This window comes from Pseudophryne corroboree, chromosome 4 (assembly GCF_028390025.1).
Source record: "Pseudophryne corroboree isolate aPseCor3 chromosome 4, aPseCor3.hap2, whole genome shotgun sequence".
Classification (NCBI taxonomy): domain Eukaryota; kingdom Metazoa; phylum Chordata; class Amphibia; order Anura; family Myobatrachidae; genus Pseudophryne; species Pseudophryne corroboree.
Window position 1 is genome coordinate 91727269 of NC_086447.1, and position 19692 is coordinate 91746960.

At 44.4% G+C, this 19692-nt stretch overlaps 1 long non-coding RNA gene across 1 annotated transcript; it reads left to right on the forward strand.

Annotated features, from left to right (window-relative positions):
* Positions 1 to 1910: 1910 nt before the first annotated feature.
* LOC134911129 (uncharacterized) lies at positions 1911 to 3009 on the forward strand. Its single transcript, XR_010176337.1, has 3 exons — positions 1911 to 1982; positions 2286 to 2366; positions 2947 to 3009. It is a non-coding gene; the product is annotated as an uncharacterized LOC134911129 (long non-coding RNA).
* Positions 3010 to 19692: the final 16683 nt, after the last annotated feature.

Consider the following 19692-nt stretch of genomic DNA (forward strand, 5'->3'; position numbering starts at 1 on the left):
AGCTTCACTTACAGTACTGTTATTTTTTTTCCCACAGTACCACCACCACCACCACCACCACCTGCTGCGCTGCCAGGTATTGTGTAACGAGAATTCTGGTGCTACTGTCATCGTTGTTACACTACTGTACATGTGTCCTGGATACTGTGCAGTACATGTTTCCAATTGACAGCTTCACTTACAGTACTGTTATTTTTTTTCCCACAGTACCACCACCACCACCTGCTGCGCTGCCAGGTATTGTGTAACGAGAATTCTGGTGCTACTGTCATCGTTGTTACACTACTGTACATGTGTCCTGGATACTGTACAGTACATGTTTCCAATTGACAGCTTCACTTACAGTACTGTTATTTTTTTTCCCACAGTACCACCACCACCACCACCACCACCACCACCACCTGCTGCGCTGCCAGGTATTGTGTAACGAGAATTCTGGTGCTACTGTCATCGTTGTTACACTACTGTACATGTGTCCTGGATACTGTACAGTACATGTTTCCAATTGACAGCTTCACTTACAGTACTGTTATTTTTTTTCCCACAGTACCACCACCACCACCACCACCACCACCACCTGCTGCGCTGCCAGGTATTGTGTAACGAGAATTCTGGTGCTACTGTCATCGTTGTTACACTACTGTACATGTGTCCTGGATACTGTACAGTACATGTTTCCAATTGACAGCTTCACTTACAGTACTGTTATTTTTTTTCCCACAGTACCACCACCACCACCACCACCACCTGCTGCGCTGCCAGGTATTGTGTAACGAGAATTCTGGTGCTACTGTCATCGTTGTTACACTACTGTACATGTGTCCTGGATACTGTACAGTACATGTTTCCAATTGACAGCTTCACTTACAGTACTGTTATTTTTTTTCCCACAGTACCACCACCACCACCACCTGCTGCGCTGCCAGGTATTGTGTAACGAGAATTCTGGTGCTACTGTCATCGTTGTTACACTACTGTACATGTGTCCTGGATACTGTACAGTACATGTTTCAAATTGACAGCTTCACTTACAGTACTGTTATTTTTTTTCCCACAGTACCAACACCACCACCACCACCACCTGCTGCATCCGAGAGCTCCGGAAGTGGTAATAATTACTTTTTGTTACAGACACACTAGTTTCCTACAGTATTACTGTAATTTTTGTATTTTACAATACTTGTCATCTTTTACACACAGACCGCCTCGTAATTGATACAGAGGAGGAGCTCATTCCCATTGATTCGGGGGAGGAAGAGGAGCCAGATTATAGTAAGTACAGTAGGATTTTCTCAAGCCCATTCTTAAAAGTATTGACCAAGTCCACTTTTATTACTTTTCAGGCAGGGAATTCCAAACATGTACTGTACAGTATTTCCCTCACTGTGAAGACCCCTTTTCGCCTCTGTGCGAAATCGCCTCTACTTCAACAAGAGTTACTGTGCACGTGTCCTCTGTGTCCATCTTATCAAAAACCGTTCCTGTGTATTGTCCCCTTACTGTATACAGTATATTTGTAAAGGTTAATCATGTCCCCTCTTAATCTCCTCTTTTCCAATGTAAACATGCCTAGCCTGCCTTTCCTTGTATTCCATCTTCTCAATCCACTTCATCACTTTGGTCGCCCGCCTCTAAACCTTTTGTAGTTCCACGATATCCATTTTGTATTATGGTGCCCAAAATTGTGCATCCGACCCACCCTCCACTAGCCTAACCCTCCAATCATACTCTGAATCCACACTCTGCATTCTGAATGTCGGGATCCAGACAGCAGGTCTTTTAAATACAGTACTGTATGTCCCCTACCGCTGGACAGTCATTCTGCTCCTACTGTATTATGAATATATCTCTGCCTCCTGTAGCACTGTACTACTGTGCAATTTTGTAGTAACTGTACTCTACTGTATTTTGTTTATAATATTTTTTTATTTTCAACTCAGTAATTATTGACAGTGAGGATGAAAAACCCTCTCCCCAACTTGGTAAGTAAACTGCAGTATTGTACTGTACTGTACATTGTGTTAAACCAATGGGTTGGGTTTGCGTGACCAGCAGTCAGGATTCTAGCGGTCAGGTGACCGACAGTGGCATCCTGATTGCAGCAATCCCAACAGGGTGAGGTACGGTATCCTAACCCTCCTCCACTACCCCCTGATTCTGGCCTCGACATTCTCGTCTCTGTGTGCGAAATTTACTCTCCTCCTCCAATTCCTGACTGAATTTTTGCTTTACTGTATTCAACACAGAATACAGAAGTATATTTCATGGATTTTTTGCTTTCACAGGCCCTACACTGTCACAGGCGGTGGCGGAGGAGGAGGACCAGGACTCTACCTCTATGTCCATCACCTCACTGCACCCATTAAGTAAGTCCAGTCCGGTACATCGTGCCTCTGTAGAGCCAGTTTGAGCAAGGAGAGATTGATTGCTTCTTTTTTTGGTGGGGGCCCAAACCAACCAGTCATTTCAGCCACAGTCGTGTGGCAGACCCTGTTTATATAACATAAGGGTGGTTGGGAGGGCCCAATCACAATTCCATCTTGCACCTCTTTTTTTATTTATTTTTTTATTTATTTATCTTTGCATCATGTGATGTTTGGGGAAAATTGTTATAAGGTTTGATGTAAAAAAAAGGTTAAAAAAAAGAGGCAGATTAGATGGGCAAAGTGGTTCTTACAGTATTTGTCATCAAATTCTATGTTTCTGTATGCAGACCCTCCAACATGACCCGCCGCACTGCTCTGTTTCTAGACTTCCCTCTTAATTTATGATTTCCATCACCTGTGTTGAACTAGTTATATGATAAGAAAGCTGTTTCTTCACAGGTGATGGCAATAATAAATTAAGAGGGAAGTCCAGAACCAGAGCATTTTGTACCATGTTGGAGGGTATGTGTATTTCCTGGAATTAACCTTTTTTTTTTCACATTAATGTTTTTTTTCACAGGCCCTACACTGGAACAGGCCACGGAGGAGGAGGAGGATGATGATGATGCTGCTGCATTTAGTGCTAAGAATTATTACTGACATTGATCTGATGCCATCAGAGTAGCACTTTTCATCAGATTTTTCTGGCAAATGCGTAGAAATCGGATGAAAATTGTTTTTGTTTGAACTGGTGATATTGCCCATACAGTAGCAACCGATCACATCCCACATTAACATTTACAGTATCTAGTTACACTTACAGACGATAATACAGTACAGTAGGTAATATTTGATTGGTTGCTACTGTATGGACAACATCCTGTTCTAAAAAAAACACCCATCTTACTCAATTTCTCTCTCTCTCTCTCTCTCACCCCTTGTCACTGTCTCTCCATTCATCTCTCTAGATACTGTCAGTGATGAATTTCCCATTAGGCACGAGAGGCACGTACTGTACCTAGTGGCGGCATCTGTTTGGGGGCCTCAGTTGGATGCTTACAGTATGCTAATACTGTCATCCCAAAAATTACCACTACAGTAACTGCTAAATATTTTAAGTGTACTGTACAATATGCACATACAGTACTGTACAGTATACATAATTCAAAAGAAAAAAGAGTTGCTACTGTACCTTATTCTAGTCATAATCACCGGCATACGGGTCACTCACAAATTTTCTGATGGTCTCGGTGGGGTCCCTTGGAATCACCATGCCTGTCACAAGCATACCTTTTTTTACCCACCTGACACTGGGCCTGGACACTAGTGTACTATTACTATACTTTTTACTGTATACTGTATCTTATAATATTCTTCTCTTTTACCCACAGACGACGAGCCAGAATACATTTTTGGTAAATATACTGTACAGTAGCAATAGTTGGTACTGTAATTACAGTATTTTTTTTTCTCCAACATTATTTTAAGTCAAACTGATATGACTAACTGTACTGTATTATCTTTTTACAGTCCGTCGCCAACCAGTGGAGGAGACACCTGGTAATAAAATAGAAATACATAATGCACTGTACTGTATTCTAACTTACTGTAACATGTATAACACTGAGCTGATCATCTTCACACCCTCTGACATAACCTTACAGTACAAACTGTACTTTCTCTCCTTTTTCACCCTCTTCACTCCACAAATGCATGCTGCGTTTCCTGACTACTGATATAATAGTGTGTAGAGCGTAGCGAGGCACCGTGCCCACCGCGTGGCGAGCGAAGCAAGCATGCAAGGGGCTGCTTTCCGCTCGCCGCCCCTGTCGGGATTGTGTGGTCGGGATTCCGGCGTCTGTATTTTGACTGCCGGGATCCCGTCCAGCGGGATTACGTACTGATCTCCAGTCTGAGCCTGCCCTAGGCATAGGCATACTTGCCAAATGCCCAGGGGCACAAGCAGCTTCTGCTGATTAATATGATATGCAGCATGCCTACAGTATATTCTGTGCATACAAAATGCATTACTAATGTGCAGCATTATGTGTATACAGTACTTTGTTGTGTAACATATACTGTAGCAAGGGCACTACTGTGTGGTCTAATGTGAACAAAGAGCAATATGATGTGATGCAATGTGAATAAGTGGGAATACTTTGAGGAGTAATGTGGTACTATCATATGATGTAACGAGAAAAAGAGACACTATTGCATGATATGTTGTGAATAAAGTTGCAGTACTGTGTGGCGTCATTTCAGATTGGGGAATTACTGTGTGGCCTTGCCCCTTCCCAGCAAGAACATGCACCGTTTTGGGATGCACACCGAATGTGCACACTGTTGCTATTTTAAACATACAGTACAGTAAGTTGGAGGAGCACCAAAATGACGACTGCTATGGTTGAGGGGTGATGGTGCTGGGAAAGGGGTACAGGCTCAGAGGCGGAAATAGCATCTGTGCAAGGGGGCAGCATCCAAAAACTTGACTAGGGAATCATATTATTTATGGCTGGCTCTGAGTACAGTCCACTATTATGGATAGTACTCCCTACAACACCACCTACAGTACTGTAACCCTCTTTTTTCTGAAGCGGTCATGAAATGTCATGACTGCTAATACATACAGTAAATGTCTACAGTATTTGTACTGTGGTGTTTAATTCCTTTGACAATTTGTTTATGACCTATTGAAGCTAAACTCTTGTACAGTACTTTATATTTTGAATACCAGCAATACAGTATAATACTGTACCTACAGTATACAGTAATAATTGTTTACTATTTGAATGTGACTAAATGTTTTTTTTTCTCCAATATAGTGCCAATTATTTATGGGGGCCCCAGACAGGGGCAAGATAGGTGGGCTGGCCCAGAAGCGGGCAGGCAGCAGCCCACTTATACAAGAGGTAAACTAAAGCAATGTTTAAATTACCTCGACAGCATACAGTAGTGTTTGATTTACTGTACTGACAATACAGTACTGTACATTGTAAATAACAATATTGTCTAATATAGAGTAAAGTACTGTATTGCCATTACTACACTGTAAAGTATTCAGTATTTGTTTTGTAATACTGTCCTTTTTTTCCCACAGAACAGTTGCAGCGTGCCATCCAGCTCCAGCGGGTGGTGGTCCACCTCCTAGTGGACCACTATTTTAATATTTTATTAAGTTTAATTTAATTTTATTTAATAAAAATTTTTGTTCTTGTACTCCATTGTATAGTATCTTTTTCTACTGTATAAGATAGGCATACTGTACACCATACAATTATCTGGCAGATAATCTGCAAGATCTGGCTGTTTGTAATGAAATTCTCTCCTAATTTAGCTGTGGTGTACAGTACCTCCTGAGTGTGCTGGGGTGCTTTCTGGCCAGTTTGGGGTGATTTGGAGCAAGTTTGGTCGGCCATCTGGCCGACATGTGCTGTCGACTGTTTGGCAAACATGTGTTTTCACTCCAGCATGTGTGTGTCAGGCATTTTGTGTGTGTCAGGCATTTTGTGTGTGTCAGCCATTTTATGTGTGTCAGCCATTGCTGTGTGGTTCCACAAATGTTAGCGTGTCAAAGTGCTGACCACTGACACCACTATTTCACTTTGTACCGCATGCCTTTTGTGGAACCACACAGCCCAGCATGACTTATTGCTGGGCTGTGTGGTTCCACAAATTTTCTTGGAAAACAAATGAACATGAGTGTCTTTACTTTAATACTTTTTTTTTTTTTTCCCCACAGATATCTATATACACAAGAAAAGAATGTAACGAAGAACAAACTACTTTTTTGTTTTAATTAACTTTCAAACTTTATTTAAAAAAAACACCTTTTTTTTCTTCAATAAACTTTTAAAAATAGAAGTTTCCTGTGGTTTTTATTAAAATATGAAATGCAAGATGCCTAACCAAGTTGTTTTACATACAGTATACCACTCTTAATTGAATTCCCATCATACAGTAGTACTAATTTATACAGTACAGGAAGTTGGGAATACAAACATTGGAAACCACGTCATGTTTATTTTAAGAAACACTTTATTTACGGACAAAATCATTTGGAACATGTAACATCACACATACTGTACTGTATTGTAATAAAGCCAACATCACACATACTGTACGGTACTTTAATCAAAAGGTAACAGCACAAATACAGTAACAATATCAACTTTAACATTTTTATAATTTATTTTTTTGTGGTGGTGGTGCGGGGTAATGGTTTTTGTACTTTATTTTTAGGTTTTGCTTTTTTGAATTATTTTTCGTTTTTGTCTTTTGCTTTTTAACACTGTCGCATACGGACACCAGAATAGAGGACTGACAACAGCAGCCCCTGGATGGAAACGCAGCCCAAGGCCCCAGATGGACACAGCACAATGGACTCGGCTGCTACTGGATAGATACAGCAGCGCCCAAAAAATCAACAGGAATAAAAGGGGCAACTTGTAACAGGCCCTTACATTACCAGGAATGTGGTGAGCCAAGTTCATGCACTCCCCTTTGAGTAACCGAGCTGCTCCAAGTGGATTCAGCACAGTGCATGCAGCCCCAGAAAATGTACAGGTCATACAGGTACATTGACACAATTTTTTAGCTTCAGCTGTGTGAAGCTGATGTGCTGAAGCTAGGAGGTAGGTAATGATCTGGTTTCATCATAGTCGAGCTTCCAAGTCATTTTCCTCTTCGTTCTCAGCACAGAGTTTATGGTATCCCTTATCTTCCTCTTTTCTGGATCACCAATCCTCACGCGGCGTTCACACCTAGCCATGATGTCATGTACCAGATTTTTGGGCAGCGGAAGTTTGCCCTTGGAACCATCAAAGTTCACACGATTGGCCCACGTCAAGTATTTGTCGTACCGTACATGGTGCTGGAACAGAGAATATGCATATTTCTGAATATGTCCATTTGAAGCTCTGTACAGATGGTCGTCCAGGGAAGTTGAGATGACAGCCAGGGCAATATTGTTCAGAGAGCCTCCGAATGTATTGCGAAGTGGCCTGTGAGCAGGTGTGCTGGTCATCATTGGTGTTCCTGGCAACAGCACACTTGAATCCAGGCCTCTGCGGTCGTCCAGCCCTCTGCGGTCCTCCAGGCCTCCTCTGCGGTCCTCCAGGTCTCTTCTGCGGTCCTCCTGGTCTCTTCTGCGGTCCTCCTGGTCTCTTCTGCGGTCCTCCAGGCCTCCTCTGCGGTCGTCCAAGTCGCTGACTTCGTCCAGTCCGCTGCTGTGGTCCAGGCCTCTGCGGTCCTCCAGGCCTCCTCTGCGGTCCTCCAGGCCTCCTCTGCGGTCCTCCAGGCCTCCTCTGCGGTCCTCCAGGCCTCCTCTGCGGTCCTCCAGGCCTCCTCTGCGGTCCTCCAGGTCTCTTCTGCGGTCCTCCAGGCCTCCTCTGCGGTCCTCCAGGCCTCCTCTGCGGTCCTCCAGGTCTCTTCTGCGGTCCTCCAGGCCTCCTCTGCGGTCCTCCAGGCCTCCTCTGCGGTCCTCCAGGCCTCCTCTGCGGTCCTCCATGTTTCCTCTGCGGTCCTCCAGGCCTCTGTGGTCGTCCAGGCCTCCTCTGCGTTCGCCCAAGTCGCTGACTTCGTCCAGTCCGCTGCTGTGGTCCAGGCCTCTGCGGTCCTCCAGGTCTCTTCTGCGGTCCTCCAGGTCTCTTCTGCGGTCCTCCAGGCCTCCTCTGCGTTCGCCCAAGTCGCTGACTTCGTCCAGTCCGCTGCTGTGGTCCAGGCCTCTGCGGTCCTCCAGGTCTCTTCTGCAGTCCTCCAGGCCTCCTCTGCGGTCCTCCAGGCCTCCTCTGCGGTCCTCCAGGTCTCTTCTGCGGTCCTCCAGGCCTCCTCTGCGGTCCTCCAGGCCTCCTCTGCGGTCCTCCAGGCCTCCTCTGCGGTCCTCCATGTTTCCTCTGCGGTCCTCCAGGCCTCTGTGGTCGTCCAGGCCTCCTCTGCGTTCGCCCAAGTCGCTGACTTCGTCCAGTCCGCTGCTGTGGTCCAGGCCTCTGCGGTCCTCCAGGTCTCTTCTGCGGTCCTCCAGGTCTCCTCTGCGGTCCTCCAGGCATCCTCTGCGGTCCTCCATGTCGCTGACTTCGTCCAGTCCGCTGCGGTCCTCCAGGTCTCCTCTGCGGTCGTCCAGGCCTCCTCTGCGGTCCTCCAGGCCTCCTCTGCGGTCCTCCAGGCCTCCTCTGCGGTCCTCCAGGCCTCCTCTGCGGTCGTCCATGCCGCTGACTTCGTCCAGTCCGCTGCGGTCCTCCAGGTCTCCTCTGCGGTCGTCCAGGCCTCCTCTGCGGTCCTCCAGGCCTCCTCTGCGGTCCTCCAGGCCTCCTCTGCGGTCCTCCAGGCCTCCTCTGCGGTCCTCCAGGCCTCCTCTGCGGTCCTCCAGGCCTCCTCTGCGGTCGTCCATGCCGCTGACTTCGTCCAGTCCGCTGCGGTCCTCCAGGCCTCCTCTGCGGTCCTCCAGGCCTCCTCTGCGGTCCTCCAGGCCTCCTCTGCGGTCGTCCATGCCGCTGACTTCGTCCAGTCCGCTGCGGTCCTCCAGGCCTCCTCTGCGGTCCTCCAGGCCTCCTCTGCGGTCCTCCAGGCCTCGGTCGTCCAGGCCGCTGACTTGAACCGCTTGGTGGTGTGTTGCAATGATGGTGCGGCAAACTCCAACTTGCCATTCTTCCCTCGTTTGTTCAATGACTTTCTTCATGGCTTCTACCATCTGTTCCTTTATGCCTTCTTTAAGGCCAGCCACATCGGTCTGCAGCTGATTGACCTGTCCACCAACTTCTGACTCCATATTGGTCACCTTACTGAGTAGCTCCTTTAGTAAAACAGGACAGGTACACTGGCAGTCCTGCACTTTGGTGTTCACATCTGTGAAATGCAACCTTCTTCGTGGTGAATGTGTCATGTCTTCTTGTCCAGGGGTGGCTACATGGTCCAAAAAAGAAGCTTCCTGATGCAGCGTGTTTGTCACGTCCTCTAGCACCGGTATTTCCAGATTCATTGGCTGAACACTGTGATCTGCAGGAGATGGAACAATTACATCATTTGCCACACCACATATCATCTCCAACGTATTATTCTTTGCCTTGGCATTTTTTCGTGGTTTCACCACATTTTCTTTCTGAGCCGCCTTGGCAGTTTTCTTCTTCTTTTGTGGGACTACTGCAGCAAGTTTCTGTGCCACTGATGGGTGGGTTTTGGCACTCCCGTAAAATCTGGTAGTCTGCATTCTTTGTCTTTTGTCAAAAAATATAAAAACCACAATAAGAAAACATGTAAAGCACAGCATGCTAAAAATAGCAAACAACTGTACATTTTCAAATAAAGTGCACAACAGTAAAGTGCAAATACTGTACTGTACAGTATTTGCCTTTTTTCCCTGTGCCTCCCAACAAGAACCTCTGCAGGAGGGACAGAATGCTCTGTTACGGACTTCAGTTTAAATATACAGTATGATTACCATCACCTGTGCGAACAACTATACTGTACAGTAGTTACTGTATTTGATAAGATAGGTGTTTCACCACAAGTGATAGCAATCATTCAGTACTACTGCACATACCTGTAGTACACCGGGATAAGCAAGGTCTATGTACATTACGTTATACCGAGCTGGATCGCTTAGCAACCTGACAAAATGGCCACCGACCGTGAACTCCCAGCACGTGGCAGCGCTTGGATATGGAGTGAGATACAGTATGGTACAGTCCAGGGGCAATGCTGAAGGAGCGTCACAATCCCCTAGCTCAATTACTAGAGCCATCTTAACAGCAGTGTGGGCCCCTGGACACAGCAATGCACTGGGGCCCCTACCCACTCACCAGCGGAAGGGGTGGGGGGAGCTATCAGCGGCAGCTTTGATGCTCCGCGGGGGATAGGGGGGGTTCTATCTTTCGCTCAGTATGTACAGTAGGACCTGGAGAAATAATTTCTGCTAATTATTCCTTTACTGCACAGATGGGGCAGGAAGGAGAACACTAAACTGTAGAAGGGGGCATTGTGCTGAATGAAGGGGCCCTGGTACAGTACATGACTTCCAGGGTGGTAGGGGGTGTTTAATACACAGGGGAGGAGTGGATAATGGAGTGGGCTTAATATTAGTGTTATGGACTGCAATTAGTTTCCTGTATGAAACAGATACAGTACAGTAAATAACCCTCCTTGGAAGTGCATGGGCCCTGTGAGACTTACAGTAGTGTACAGCATAAGGGTCGACTGACATGATGTACAAGCATTACATACAGTACATGTCAGTACTGTATGTAAATTCTTCAATTATTGCCTAACAACAATGCTGCTTACTGTATATTAAATACTGTAGGCCTAGAAATGTGCATCTCAATATAGTAGTTAAAAACACAGGGGCCTATGTGGATAAGCGAGTTCTATGCACACTAAAAATGGCCACCGACCGTGAACCCCCAGCACGTGGCAGCGCTCGGATATGTAGTGAGATACAATATGGCATACATTTCACAGTTCAGGGGGCAATGCTGAAGGAGCGTCACAATCCCCTAGCTCAATTACATTGGGATAAGCGAGGTCTATGCACATTACGGTATACCGAGCTGGATCGCTTAGCAACCTGACAACATGGCCGCCGACCGTGAACTCCCAGCACGTGGCAGCGCTCGGATATGTAGTGAGAGATGGTATACATTTTAAAATACACCGGGATAAGTTGTACAGGCCATGGAGCAATGCACAGGGACATTCATCATTTACGTACAGTATATAAATAATTGTAAACCGTAAATGAAAGAATTACCGGTCAAATACTGTATGACGAAACTGTGTCAATGAGCTGGAACAGTATGGCCTGTGAAGAAGTTTTCGAAGGCAGAAACGGAGAGCAAATTATCAGGAGATTTCTGAAAGGTCGGAGAAGATCCACACAGCAAGTCTGCCTACGAGGAAACAGATTTGCAAAGTGGGTAGCGTAAAGCCTAACAACAATGCTGCTTACTGTATATTAAATACTGTAGGCCTAGAAATGTGCATCTCAATATAGTAGTTAAAAACACAGGGGCCTATGTGGATAAGCGAGTTCTATGCACACTAAAAATGGCCACCGACCGTGAACCCCCAGCACGTGGCAGCGCTCGGATATGTAGTGAGATACAGTATGGCATACATTTCACAGTTCAGGGGGCAATGCTGAAGGAGCGTCACAATCCCCTAGCTCAATTACATTGGGATAAGCGAGGTCTACTGTATGCACATTACGGTATACCGAGCTGGATCGCTTAGCAACCTGACAAAATGGCCGCCGACCGTGAACTCCCAGCACGTGGCAGCGCTCGGATATGTAGTGAGATACAATATGGCATACAGTACATTTCACAGTTCAGGGGGCAATGCTGAAGGAGCGTCACAATCCCCTAGCTCAATTACATTGGGATAAGCGAGGTCTACTGTATGCACATTACGGTATACCGAGCTGGATCGCTTAGCAACCTGACAAAATGGCCGCCGACCGTGAACTCCCAGCACGTGGCAGCGCTCGGATATGTAGTGAGATACAATATGGCATACATTTCACAGTTCAGGGGGCAATGCTGAAGGAGCGTCACAATCCCCTAGCTCAATTACATTGGGATAAGCGAGGTCTACTGTATGCACATTACGGTATACCGAGCTGGATCGCTTAGCAACCTGACAAAATGGCCGCCGACCGTGAACTCCCAGCACGTGGCAGCGCTCGGATATGTAGTGAGATACAATATGGCATACATTTCACAGTTCAGGGGGCAATGCTGAAGGAGCGTCACAATCCCCTAGCTCAATTACATTGGGATAAGCGAGGTCTACTGTATGCACATTACGGTATACCGAGCTGGATCGCTTAGCAACCTGACAAAATGGCCGCCGACCGTGAACTCCCAGCACGTGGCAGCGCTCGGATATGTAGTGAGATACAATATGGCATACATTTCACAGTTCAGGGGGCAATGCTGAAGGAGCGTCACAATCCCCTAGCTCAATTACATTGGGATAAGCGAGGTCTACTGTATGCACATTACGGTATACCGAGCTGGATCGCTTAGCAACCTGACAAAATGGCCGCCGACCGTGAACTCCCAGCACGTGGCAGCGCTCGGATATGTAGTGAGATACAATATGGCATACATTTCACAGTTCAGGGGGCAATGCTGAAGGAGCGTCACAATCCCCTAGCTCAATTACATTGGGATAAGCGAGGTCTATGCACATTACGGTATACCGAGCTGGATCGCTTAGCAACCTGACAACATGGCCGCCGACCGTGAACTCCCAGCACGTGGCAGCGCTCGGATATGTAGTGAGAGATGGTATACATTTTAAAATACACCGGGATAAGTTGTACAGGCCATGGAGCAATGCACAGGGACATTCATCATTTACGTACAGTATATAAATAATTGTAAACCGTAAATGAAAGAATTACCGGTCAAATACTGTATGACGAAACTGTGTCAATGAGCTGGAACAGTATGGCCTGTGAAGAAGTTTTCGAAGGCAGAAACGGAGAGCAAATTATCAGGAGATTTCTGAAAGGTCGGAGAAGATCCACACAGCAAGTCTGCCTACGAGGAAACAGATTTGCAAAGTGGGTAGCGGGCGGTGACTGAGACGCTCTTTTATTCACATTCAAAAGTACCTGTACAGTATGCTCTGTGATTGGTGTAAGGATGAATGCGCCTATATTGGCACCAATCACAGCGGTAAGAATTCCTTTTGTGTGAATGTGAATAAAAGAGCGTCTCAGTCACCGCCCCGCTACCCACTTTGCAAAGCTGTTTCCTCGTAGGCAGACTTGCTGTGTGGATCTTCTCCGACCTTTCAGAAATCTCCTGATAATTTGCTCTCCGTTTCTGCCTTCGATAACTTCTTCACAGGCCATACTGTTCCAGCTCATTGACACAGTTTCGTCATACAGTATTTGACCGGTAATTCTTTCATTTACGGTTTACAATTATTTATATACTGTACGTAAATGATGAATGTCCCTGTGCATTGCTCCATGGCCTGTACAACTTATCCCGGTGTATTTTAAAATGTATACCATCTCTCACTACATATCCGAGCGCTGCCACGTGCTGGGAGTTCACGGTCGGCGGCCATGTTGTCAGGTTGCTAAGCGATCCAGCTCGGTATACCGTAATGTGCATAGACCTCGCTTATCCCAATGTAATTGAGCTAGGGGATTGTGACGCTCCTTCAGCATTGCCCCCTGAACTGTGAAATGTATGCCATATTGTATCTCACTACATATCCGAGCGCTGCCACGTGCTGGGAGTTCACGGTCGGCGGCCATTTTGTCAGGTTGCTAAGCGATCCAGCTCGGTATACCGTAATGTGCATACAGTAGACCTCGCTTATCCCAATGTAATTGAGCTAGGGGATTGTGACGCTCCTTCAGCATTGCCCCCTGAACTGTGAAATGTATGCCATATTGTATCTCACTACATATCCGAGCGCTGCCACGTGCTGGGAGTTCACGGTCGGCGGCCATTTTGTCAGGTTGCTAAGCGATCCAGCTCGGTATACCGTAATGTGCATAGACCTCGCTTATCCCAATGTAATTGAGCTAGGGGATTGTGACGCTCCTTCAGCATTGCCCCCTGAACTGTGAAATGTATGCCATACTGTATCTCACTACATATCCGAGCGCTGCCACGTGCTGGGGGTTCACGGTCGGTGGCCATTTTTTGTGTGCATAGAACTCGCTTATCCACATAGGCCCCTGTGTTTTTAACTACTATATTGAGATGCACATTTCTAGGCCTACAGTATTTAATATACAGTAAGCAGCATTGTTGTTAGGCAATAATTGAAGAATTTACATACAGTACTGACATGTACTGTATGTAATGCTTGTACATCATGTCAGTCGACCCTTATGCTGTACACTACTGTAAGTCTCACAGGGCCCATGCACTTCCAAGGAGGGTTATTTACTGTACTGTATCTGTTTCATACAGGAAACTAATTGCAGTCCATAACACTGAAGTTGTATTTTCAGTACTGTACAGTATACAATACTTAAATTTGAACATCAGGTACTGGATAGTAAACATGTACAGTATTAACTTCTATCATAAAACTCTTATGCATTTTCAGATGTGTAAATTTTAGACTACAGTATTCACAAATGTTTTCTCTCCATACAGGAATTATAGTTGGACAACATGCCAGTAACTATCAACAAAACGATGAGCAAGATAATCGCCAACATGAAAAAAGAAAATAAAACCATCAAAGAGATCCATGCATGGCTCAAGGAAAGTGGCATTATAGTCACTTTAGAAACGGTGCGCTATCATGCATTCGAGAGAACAACGCCCAGATTTGTATTTCCTACAAAATGCACATGGTACGTACTGTACACTACTGTAATGTTTAAATGACTTGCTTTATACCATAAACAATTTTTTTGAAATAAAATAAAAACTTCATCAATTGTAACTGTGATTGTGCTGTTCAAGAATTCATATTTTTCATACTGTATTGTACTGTAGGAGAGTGCAACAAATTGTGGAGGAACTAACTCGTGAGGATGATGAGCGTACTGCTCTGCAAATAAAACGAATTCTCCATTCCAAGTATGACCTGGACATATCGGCCACCAGCATCAGAAGGATGCGACGGAAAATGGGATGGACCTTTGGCGCAACAAGGTAAAATACTGAAAGCAGTATAAACCATACAGTAAATGCACTGTTAATAATCCCTTGATACGTGATATAATAATGCCATAAATCATTATACAGAGTGTGTACTTTATACTATATACAGTATGTGTGTGTGTATATACTGTATATACAGTATTCTATCCCAAAAGAGATACCTACTGTATAGGCACTCAGAGACAGCAATGAAGCATTGCCGGCTTATTGTGATGATTACATACTGTATACTGTGTGTGTGTGTTTGTGTGTATGTACAGTATGTATATATATATTACTCTGTATGTAACTTAATGTACTGTATGTACAGTTTAATGTATACAGTAGGTATATAATACAGTATACTGCACATACAGTCTACTGTATATACAGTAATCTGTAAATCTGTAATTTCATAACTGTATCTGATTTCATTATTTTTGGCTCTTCACAGGATATCTCCAATGATAAGAGATGTGAATAAAGAAAAGAGAGTGGAACAGGCACGGCGATGGATTGAGAGTGGTGAAACATTTGATGATGTCATTTTCACAGATGAATCGTCTGTTGCCCTTGAGCGGTTCTCCAGAATGTCATTCAGGAAACGTAACCATATCTCTTTAAAACCACGCCCAAAGCATCCATTGAAAATCCATGTATGGGGAGGCATATCACGATTAGGAGCTGGTCCCCTATTATTTTTCGAAGGTACAGTACAGTACTATACTTTATTCTGTGCCTGTGTTCTGTAAAAATACATGTTGTACTGTAGAGTACGTGTAACTGCACAATAAAAGGAGTTGCTTATTAATGAACAACATTTTTTGATTTCTGTAGGAATCATGGATAAGAAATATTTCCAAGAAACAATAGTAGAGAAATGTATGGTGCCATTTGTGAATAAATATTACCCAACTCACCATAGGATATTCCAAGACAATGATCCTAAACACTCCGCCTCAGCCAAATTTATGGAAGAGAAAGGTATGAATTGGGAACGCACACCACCAGAGTGAGTATTCTTTCAACAGTGTACAAGTAAAATTTTGGATAGCACTCTAGTACTGTAAAAAAAAATTTTGTTTAATAAACAGTACAATATTGTATGTTTAATTTTCTCTATTTACTGTAATGTACTGTAATTAATTTTTTCTATACGCTTTTTTTTTTTTTTAATTAGATCACCAGACATGAACCCAATCGAATTAGTGTGGGCTCAATTGAAGAGGTACGTTAGGAGTGTTGCAAAGCCAACAACAAAACAGCAACTGGTGGATGGGATAAAGAAATTTTGGCTAGAAGTACTCACACCTGAACATTGTAATAATTATATAAATCACCTGTATAAAGTATTACCTGTTGTAGTTGAAAGAAATGGTCAAGCCACAAATATGTAGTTCTGTATTTTCTGTTTAAATTTTTAAATTGGTGCATTATTAAAAAAAATGATAAAATTGCCTTTGTCTGATTATTGCATAAACTAATGTAGAATATTATACAGTAGTAATGTTATTGATGTGTACTGTATGAACAGTTATTTTCAGTTTTATAAGTCCTGAATAAGAGTACTGTACATTTTGATCAGTGCAGTACATGGAATCGGATGTTGTAATACTTTATTTTTACATTAATATTGATGTTTTTCCAATAAATATTCAATTTTACAGTATGGTACGGTACAGTACATGAGGGTACCTGTACAGTATGATACGTCATTATGGGGGAGAAATACTGTATCCACTAAATGTACAGTAAAATGTTTTTTTCTTATTACAAACACACAAATGCATCTCAGATGGAAATATGCTATACACAGCAGACAGCTTATGGTGACAGAACTTCCCTACTGTATCCCCACCCATAGTCGTGGTATATTTTAGATTGCCTAATGAGACACTCCTGCAGCATTGCCAATGATTCATGTAAAACCTGTGTGCAAACAGTATCTGTATTGAATGCAAAGTACAGTAAGAGTACAGTATACAGTATTATCAGAGCCAAACCTGACCAACATGATGCCCTAGGCTAGATTTTGGCTGATGCCCTCTTGCACAGATGCTACGTAGTTCCGCCTCTAACCCTGCATCCCTTTCCCAGCACCATCACCCATTTTGGCGCTCCTACCCCCTATAATCTAAATAAGAACAATGTGCACATTTAGTGCCAGCCCAAAACAGTGTACAGTATGTTCTTGCTGGGAAGGGGCATGGTAACACAATAATACCCGAAGATGAAATGACACAACACAGTACTGCAACTTTATTCACATTATATCATGCAGTGGTGTCTCTTATTCTCATGACATCATATCATAGTACCACATTACTCCTAACAGTAATGCCCCTTATTCACATTACACCCCACCACATTCATCTTTATTTACATTAGACCACAGGTTCTCAAACTCAGTCCTCAGGACCCCACACAGTGCAGGTTTTGCAGGTCTCACAGAATCACAAGTGAAAAAATTAGCTCCACCTACTGTATGGACCTTCTAAAATGTGTCAGTTAGTAATGAATACATCTGTGCACTTGCTGGTTTACCTGCAAAACATGCACTGTGTGGGGTCCTGAGGACCAAGTTTGAGAACCACTGCATTAGACCATGCAGTAGTGCCCTTTCCTTATGTTACACCAGAAAATATTGTAGTACACCTTATACACATACAGTACAGTAATGCCACACATTAGTAATGCATTTCATATTTAAATTTTCTGATTTAATTTCATAGAGCCGCAGTCACTCACAGAATATAGGCATGTACTGTAGCATCTCATTTTATTCTGCAGAAGCTGATTATTCCCGTTTGGCTAGTTTGCCGCCTCTGTACAGTATATCACAATAGAAAAAAGTTATAGTGTCAGTGAAAAAAGCACCTCATGACAGATACTGTACACAAGCTCATGTCTAAATACTGTATACTGTAAGCAGTGACATTAAGGGGTACAGTACTGTATATGCAATTGCAGTCGAATTCCGGAAGGAATACGGAAAAAATGGACACGGGATCCCCCATCTTTTTAGAACCAGCACCGGGCTCTGCGCCTGGTCCTGGTGCAAAAAATAAGGGGGACAAAAAAAGCGTAGGGGTTCCCCATATTTTTTGAATCAGCACTGGGCTCCACTAGCTGGACAGATAATGCACAGCCGGGGGAGACTTTTATACAGGTCCCTGCGGCCATGGAATTAAATACCCAACTAGTCACACCTGGCCGGAGTACCCTGGAGGAGTGGGGGCCCCTTAAATCAAGGGGACCCCCCTCCAGCCACTCGATTATCTCTATCACCCCTGTGTATTGTAGCTAGGGGATTGTGACGCTCCTTCAGCATTGCCCCGTAGCCTGCAAAATCTGTGCTGTTATTTGCTCCATAGCTGAGTGCCTCCTAGGAGCTACTGTAGGAGTCACAGGCGGTAGCCATTTCAATTGAGTCTGCCCTGCTATAGAATTGTACAGGTATGTGTACATTACCGTACGGTGCATAGAACCTTTACAGTAGAAACTCTCCTGCAGCTTTGGCCTGCTTTACTGTATGTACTGTAAAACTTGTGTTTTGTCAGTTTGCTATGCGACCGAGCCCGGTGTAACGTACAGTACTGTAATGTGCATAGACCTCGCTTACAGTATCTCTGTGTATTTTGGCTAGGGGATTGTGACGCTCCTTCAGCATCGCCCCGTAGCCTGCACAGCTTATGCCATTTCTCATTCCATACCCAACTGCTGCCTGCCACGAGGTGGGGGTTCAGGAGGTGGGGGTTCATGGGTAGTGGTCGTTTTGACAGTGTGCTATGCGATTGAGTCCGGTGTACCGTAATACTGTATGCAATCCTACAGTAGCTTATCCCTCCCCTGTGTATTTTGGCTAGGGGATTGTGACGCTCCTTCAGCATTGCCCCATAACCTGCACAAGGGTTCAGGGGCGGCGGCCATTTTGCCAGTGTGCTACAGTATGTCATCGAGTCCGGTGTACCATAATATGCATACTGTGTATTTTAGCTAGGGGATTGTGACGCTCCTTCAGCATTGCCCCATAGTCTGTACAATCTGGACTATTACTTGCTCCGTAGCCTAGGGCCTCTGTGGGGCAAGGAGTCATAGGTGGTAGCCATTTCTATTCAGTCTGCCCAGCTACAGAATTGTATGTGTACTGTGTACGGAGCATAGTACCTTAACCTGCATAGAACCTGCACATTATGGTACACCGGACTCGATCGCATAGAACCGCTCATGCAGCTACTGTATGCCCTGGTTTGCAGTATGTGAATAAAAAAAATAATAAAGTGTCTGAAAAAAACTACAGTAACATGCATTCGTACAGTACTTAAGGAATCGAACCCTGGACTCTGAGTATAGGAAGCGAAACACTTCACCACTTCGCCGCAGACAAATGTATAAATCCGTTGGTTTTGATTATGCTGTAATGGCTACGGGATTAGGACGATAACACTGTAGAAAATTCCTAATCTTGAGAGGCAATAGTGAACTTGTAACACACATCCATTTGCGACAGTGTACACTACTGGTTTTACAGTACTGTGTTTTGTCTGCGGGACTTGCACGCTCACATACAGTATTCATAAAGTATTGTAGATGGATCATATACTGTATGCTGTACTACTGTATTTGCGTCGATGTCGTACTGTATATACTGTACAGTACTGTATTAAATAATGCAGCGTAATGAGTACAGTATTTGCTGTATGCAG